Raw genomic sequence first — 7,500 nt, 5'->3', positions numbered from 1 at the left:
TCAGCTGATTGTGAGCTGCCAGTTAGAACAAATATAATCTTTATTATCCCGTCTACTCACGGCCCCGCGTTTACAAACAACAACACAAAATCGTCTAAATACAATTTCGAATATGTGAGAAATAAGGTGGGATATTTCGATGGGAAACGGAAAAAGATAAAATGAGATAAGACAGTGGAAGGTCGAGGTGGCAATTCTGTAGCTCGAGTTCTCCCCACACATCGGTCTAACAGTGTTGGCCAGGCCAGTGTCGTGTGAGGAACGTATCGCGTTTACCCTTCGCTTGATCACCGCACATAGTCTTTACTTCTCGAATTATTATGTGTATGTACGCATAAGTGTCCCGTTAAGTGTTGAAGTGATGCTATGATAGCCAGTTCACCCTAGGTCGAGTCCAAAGTCATAGAGAGTGAAAGTGATTTGGTGTTAAGTCCTGCACAGTGATTTTTGTAATGCAAAGATGTGCCTAGAATCAAATCATCATCTTCGCCTTTTCCACGTGATCGAACCGAAATATGGCGTTACACTGCCATTTAGTGTTACAGTATGACACGAAGAAGAATTGTCAATGGAAGTGGTAAGTCAGTGTTTTGATAAACCCAGCGAACCTAAACCTTTGTGAAGACAGAATTGCAGTTCGTCTCTGTGCACATGTTTGGGAAAAAGACAGTAGATAGGAAAACCCATTCGTAACATCATCAAGGAAGATGCTCCGGTGGAATAAGTAACCATCGATGGAAAATAGTGGCGTGTGTTAACCTTACTTGCAACACCTGTGTAGCACCGAACAATTGCCTTTGTGCAAACTACCTTGGGCAAAAGCCTTATTCCATTCAATGGCAGTTTTGCACATAGTCGTCTCAAAATGGTAAGCACAAGGGTTCTCTTTTGCTGTGTGATTTCCGAGTGTTTGTGGGTACCGGGTTCTCCGTGTGAGCATGCGTGGAAAGTGGTAAGGCGTTGGAAGTTAGTGTGAATCCTTTTCGCTCCTCGCTGCTTCCAGTATGCAGATGTAAAGTTTGTTTCAGATCTTTGCCGTGTATTCATATACAAGAAAATATGCTTTGCTACAGAGTAATTTCTGAATAGGAAATATGTATTGAACACTCGGGAACATATAAGGAAAAATCAGTAAACTTTACGTTGATCAAAAACTTTGAGCACAACTATACAATAATATTAGAACTTGTGAACACGTATTAAACACATAACTCCTTCTTAATTTCCTTGGGGTTAACACCTGCTCATTCACTTGTACGATCAGGTTTTCATGAAGATGTTCACTGCAGTTGTTTTGATCGTGGTAATGGCAATGATGCACCAAGGACTTTTGTTCTCGTCGTTGCTGTCCTCACCCACCCCACGACGCTACCCAAGGGGTCCCATCGAAGTTCAGCAGCCTGGCGACATCCTCAACGGTAGGAAAGCCGCTGGCTGGTAGGAAGGGACCCAAGTTTGATCTTACAACACGTGTTTCTCTGTGGTCAGAACGCTTATGATATTAGAATCGTTTGGTTGCAGAAGCAACTTTTTATATCATTATAATGTCAGCGATTGTTGAGCGTTGTAAAACAGGTTGTGCTTACTTGACGGTATCAGTAATACTATGTTAGCACCAGGGTGGGTAGTAGACCCGTATAAGCTAGACATGAAGGACATAGTAACGGCTGTTTAACATAATGTAATGATAATAGAAAACGGAGTTCATAAATTACACCAGAAAGCGAGTAATAGCCAGTGAATAAGTAGTACCGTTAACGGTTTTATTGTTGGCATAGACTATTCTTCTAAACTAAAAGGGTAAAACTGGAAAAAACTAGTATGCTATAGTTGTTATCACCAACAAAAACAATATGGCAGTTCTAATAGAAACAAAGACCCAAGTGATAGAAAAAAATAGTAAGGAAAGCATCAGCTAAGGTGGATATTTTAGGTACAAGGATATTGTGTACTCGGGATATATGATTGTACAATTTGTGAGTTTAAGATACAAGAGTGCAGTGAGAGGACAGAAGCTGCATTTGTAGTCGGTACACGGTCTAAACGGAATCTTAAACGAATCTAAGATTGAGAAGAGGAAACTCCTCCGGCATAGGTAATGCTATTATCATAGTCGATATAATTATATAAGTGGATCGTAAAATCTCTATGTACCGGTACTCTTAAGATAACGAAACTGCCTTAGGACACAGACGATAAAGTACTTGTCATAGCCACTCTGTATCAATGACCCTTGCTATGTCAACAGGTTTGAGAATATGCGCTATTACTGGATGACGGTTATCGTCACATGCCCAACCCCCGGGGGGACCACCCAACCCCGAGGGATGATTAGCAATCGAGAACGGGGCCCAAGGTAATTAGATTTGTGTGAATGGAAGGCTACAGTAGGTGGCAGAGCTGGTTCGGCCGTGGTATCGATAGCAGGTTGTGACACCGTTAGAGGGAGGTGAATTCGGGGCGGGTTAAAGCCACAGGTTTATCCACGCAAAGGTTAAGATCGTGTTTGGGTACACACACTCGCGCGCGCACACACACGCACGAACACACACACACACACACACACACACACACACATATATATATATATATATATATGTATGTATATACTGTATATATGTGTGTGTGTGTTTGTATGTGTGGTGTGTGTCATTGCGTCAGTATATATTTTATGTTCATAGAAAGGGTGTGTTCATTGTTATGTAAGGGTGTGGTTTTATCTGGGTGTGTGTGTGTGTTTTGCGCGTCCATTGATATCATATACTGTCAACTCATTCTATTTGCAATTTTTTTTGACAACGGTTGGCGTTTCCAATACATCAAACCGGACTTAAGAGGGGAGAAGGGTGGGGGGGGTCAAAGAAACAAAGGTAGTCTCGGTGAGAACTTGGGGGTGAGAATTACGTCACCACACGCAAAGTTAGTGCCAAGTCAGAACATTAAAGAGAGAGAGAGAGAGAGAGAGAGAGAGGCTAACACAACCAGTAGAGGAAGAGTACATACGAAAACCATAAGAAGATTTTCCTTCTACGTCGTGTGTCTGCGAAAGAACGATACAGACGAAAACAACCACAGCAACAACTCCCACCGACCCGAAACGATGCCGAAAAATGAGACTCCAAGAGAACGAAAAACCACTTCCGCCCACTAACGTCGCCAGCTGGGACAAAACAGCGACCACCACCACCAAGAAGAAGAAGAGAAAGAAGAAGAAGAACAGCAGCAACAAAACAACAGCGCCACGTCCGGCAAGGAGAGCAACTACGCCGATTTTCGCCAGCAAGTCGAGGTCAGCCGACGTAACTGCACCAGTTCCCCACCCCCGCCCCCCACTGGCCCACGTGGGACGTGACGTGAAAAGGTGTGGCGGGCTAAGGGAGGTGCGGAGGTGCTTCGGGTTGCCCTGAAGGTTGCAGGAGGAAGTCGGGGGTTCGGGGTTAACGCATGTGGGCGGGGTTAAGGTGAGGAGTGGACGAGGATAGAATGAGGTAGTGGGCGGAGATTGAAGATGAGTTGAAGGTTTGAAGTATGGGTGAAGGGAGTCGTTCAGGCCAAGACTGGGATTCTCAACTTATTCTCACGTGTACCCATACTTATGGATTTCTGTTCTTTAGGCTCCTGAAGACTTCAACACTGAATAGAGTCGTCACGCCAAGACCGGGATTCTCAACTTATTCTCACGTGTACCCATACTTATGGATTTCTGTTCTTTAGACTCCTAAAGATCACTTCAACACTGAATAGAGTCGTCAGGCATTCCACTAACTACCACTAAATAAGTTTTAGTGTGTGAGCCCACTTGTGAAAGGCTTCCTTGAGGTCCGCGACCCAAAGTCAGGGACCAGTGACCTAAAATGCACTGCGCGGGTTTTGAACGAAACGGTATGAAACGCCAAAAGGAGGGATAATTGAACATGCTTTTCGTGCGATTCGATTTTACAAAACAAAATGCGTTTTCAAAATGTATCTGCCTTTGAGAGCAAAGTGATGGTGTTGGGCATATTGGCCAACCCTCCCGGTGGAACATCGGTCGCTGTAATGATCATTACGGAGAAACTCTGACTCCGCCTGAGCGATGTTCCTTGGACTGAGTGAGCACAGTGGAGAGGATGGGTGTGGAGCTGGGAGACTTCTGTTAGGCTAACCTTCTTATAGGTGGAGCACAGTGGAGAGGTGTGGAGTGAGGTGGGTGTGGAGCAAGGGGACTTCTGTTTGGCTAACTTTCTTATAGGTGGAGCACAGTGGAGAGGTGTGGGGTCAGGTGGGTGTGGAGCTGGGAGACTTCTGTGATGCTAACCTTCTAACAGGTGGAACCAAATGGAGAGGTGTGGGGTGAGGTGGGTGTGGAGCAGGGAGACTTCTAACAGGTGGAGCCATCCACAGCTGAAGATGATCATAGGTTAAAGAAGCCCCCCCCCCCGAGTTACTGAATGGGGATGGGAACTGCTGCCGGTATGAACGAAATGGCTCGGTTGTAGTCATGACAAAAAAAAAAAAAAAAAAAAAAAAAATAGAAAAAAAATGTTACCCAGTACGGAAATGTTTGTCAAAATAGGTTTGATTTTTTTTTTAGCGTTTAACCAATTAGGATTAAGGGAAAGTAGGAAATTTGTATGAGATAGGAGATTAGAAAGAATATGGATAGACCTTGTATTTTAAACGATCCTAACCATTTTTAATTAAAAACTGGTTCAATAAATAAAGAAAAATGTTACCGAGAGAATTTTACCCTGGGATACATAAAACATCGTCATGGTCGAGAGGTACAATAGGAAAAAAGGAAACTCGTGTCATTAGCCAGAACAAAATTGTGAAAAAAAAAAAAAAATTGCAGAGGTTGTTGGAGTCGTGGGGGTTAGTGCCCCATCGGAGAGGTCAAGGAAAGACGTTGATTGGGCGTGGGAAAGTGGGCGTGAATTGAACGCAAGAGAAAGAAAGGTAAGGACGAGGTAGACAGAAGTAAGGCGAGGGTGGGGGGGCGTGGGAAAATTGGGAGTTTGTCGCAAGGGAAACCGTGACGTTACGAGGTCGGCAGCGTGAGACGGAGGAGGAGGAGGATGGAGGATGCGACTGGAGGAAAGAATACGATTTCTTTTCCCCTTTTTTTTTTAGGGGAAGGGGGCGTTAGGGGGTAAGGACAAAGCAGAGAAACGGAATGAGGAAGAAGCAGCGAGGCCGGGGTAAGTGGGTCCTTAAAACGTTTTAGAGGTTCGCGAAACTGATTCGTAACGTTTTTCACAAATGTCACAGAGATCATTTTTATTTTAAAAATTTGTCATGGAATGAGTTTGGAACTTGCTGCCTAACAAGCCAACAATATTTTGCCAATCTATTTAACTCGCGTTTCTGAACTCGGGCGCTTTATAATTCAAATTTCATGTTGTGAAATTGGAAGAACGAGTCCAGTGTCTGGTGTAACCATCAAGTGTGTAGACGCTGCGAAAGGGATGATTTAGGAAGGGAAATTTTGACAGGCTCGGTGGGAGGGAATGAGCTGGAAAGGTCAGATGAAATGTATAGCTAGAGGAGGTACGGTCTGGAGCAGCAGGAATGGAAAAGGTAATGTCGTATGTAAATGAGGCTGAGGTCAACCAAGGTCACGCTCATGGAGGTTAGTCACGCTATCATTAAGCGTCATGGAAGGCTCATGTCCCCCGCGAGTGGATGACCGACGACTGATTGTCACCTCCCCCTCTCCCCCTCTCCCCCTCTCCCCTCACCTCCCCTCTCCCCTCACCTCCCCTCTCCCCTCACCTCCCCTCTCCCCTCACCTCCCCTCTCCCCTCACCTCCCCTCTCCCCTCACCTCCCCTCTCCCCTCACCTCCCCTCCCCCCTCTCTCCCCGTCCTCTCTTCTCCCTCTCCCCCTCTCTCCTCTCCCTCTCCCCCTCTCTCCTCTCCCTCTCCCCTTTCTCCTCTTTCTCTCCTCTCTCTCCCCCTCTTCCCTCTCTCCTCCCCCTGTCCCCTCTCCTCCTCTCCCCTCTCTCCTCCCCCTTTTCCCCTCTCCTCTCCCCTCTCTCCTCCTCTCCCCTCTCTCCTCCCCCTTTCCCCCTCTCCCCTCTCTCCTCCCCCTTTCCCCCTCTCCCCTCTCTCCCCCTTTCCCCCTCTCCCCTCTCTCCTCCCCCTTTCCCCCTCTCTCCTCCCCCTTTTCCCCCTCTCTCCTCCCCCTTTTCCCCTTCTTCCCCTCCCACCTCCCTCTCCACCCCCAGCATCAGCCAGAAGAGTAACAAGTGGTTCCAGCCAGAGTGGCGGCAATCCAAAGAAAGAAAGAAAAAAAAAAAAAGAGCGAGCGGCAGCATGCGTAACGTGAATAGCAAAACAAGAATATTATGTATTACATCAGAAGTAGTATTGCTAGGAAATAGGAATATTTATGCAATCATTATTATCGTCATTAGTAATACCTCGTTTTGTTTTCCAATTAGACATTATGGTTCTTTGTTGTTGTGACTTGTTTATGTTCATACGTTTTTGTCAAGGGTTTTGCTGGTATTGTACTGTGACATTTAGTGAAATGCATATTGATGTGCAAGGATTCATAACAGTTTGCCACCAAACGGAGAACCGTGAAGACCATCCTTGATGGATCTGACGCAATCATAACCCCAACTAAGGCGACGGTGACACGGACCATTCTGCGAGCGTGGCAGGCGACAGGGATAGATCTGCCATAGGCAGTGAGGACCTTCCACGAAAAGCAAACACTGGAATTAAGGTCAATGGATGGTCGTAAACGTTGCTGGAGACACCTCCAGAAGCGTCACAGTGATAAATTCTTGTCGACGCAGGCGCGAAGTCTCAAACGCAGAGAGTTCTTCGGGGGCTTTGTGTAACGTGTGTGGAGGGGTTTGGCTTCGGGGGGTTTGTGTAACGTACATAGCAAGTATTGTGTGTGGAGGGGTTTGGAGGCGTGTGTGTGTGTGGGGGGGGGTGACGGGTCTCAGGTTAGATATCAAGAGGAGCATTTGTATGTCCGTGCCTGAATCTGGGACCCGCTCTAATTGAAACCCTTGACGGATATTGTGACTTAAGGGAAGGTCGGAGCTCGTCATTGACACGAGATCAACGACCTTTTCACGTCGAGCAAGACGACGCTGGGTGTAACCGTGTTGGCCAGGGAGAGGAACAACAAGCACCCAAAAGCGATGTCAAACTTTAAACTTAATTGGGCGACTCGAAGTTCGCACCCACACGGACGTGTAACCAAGAACTTAAGGTAAATTATGTTCCAGGCCGAGATAAAGCGTGGACAGAATCTGCGTCGGCTTACTCAGAAAGGAAGGAAGAGAGGGGGAGCCTGTTGTATATGGGTCCCGATAAACAGCCGTAGAGATTCAAATTGAGCACGGGAGGATGGACTAGTTCGCTATCGAAGCCGTTAACTTTCCGTTACGGTTCGTTATTTACCGATGAGAGGAATCGGTGAACTCGTTCCCCAGATAAAGCGAGGTCGTAGCTTATTCAAATTAACCACGGGGAACCATAGCATGTGGTGTGAGGG

The 7,500-nt window shown here is 46.3% G+C and overlaps 1 protein-coding gene across 1 annotated transcript in view; it reads left to right on the top strand.

The window, feature by feature from the left end:
* The first annotated feature begins 244 nt into the window (after positions 1-244).
* LOC143032718 (uncharacterized) overlaps positions 245-7,500 on the top strand; it is a 388,774-nt gene continuing 381,518 nt past the window's right edge. Inside the window, exon 1 of the mRNA XM_076197633.1 lies at positions 245-868. The gene's annotated coding sequence lies outside the window, so the exon portion shown is untranslated. The remainder of the gene's footprint in view (positions 869-7,500) is intronic.

This window comes from Oratosquilla oratoria, chromosome 14 (genome assembly GCF_046742065.1).
Source record: "Oratosquilla oratoria isolate Oo_2021 chromosome 14, ASM4674206v1, whole genome shotgun sequence".
Classification (NCBI taxonomy): Eukaryota; Metazoa; Arthropoda; class Malacostraca; order Stomatopoda; family Squillidae; genus Oratosquilla; species Oratosquilla oratoria.
The sequence above is the reverse complement of the archived record's forward strand: the minus strand, read 5'-3'. Positions and strand labels throughout refer to the sequence as shown.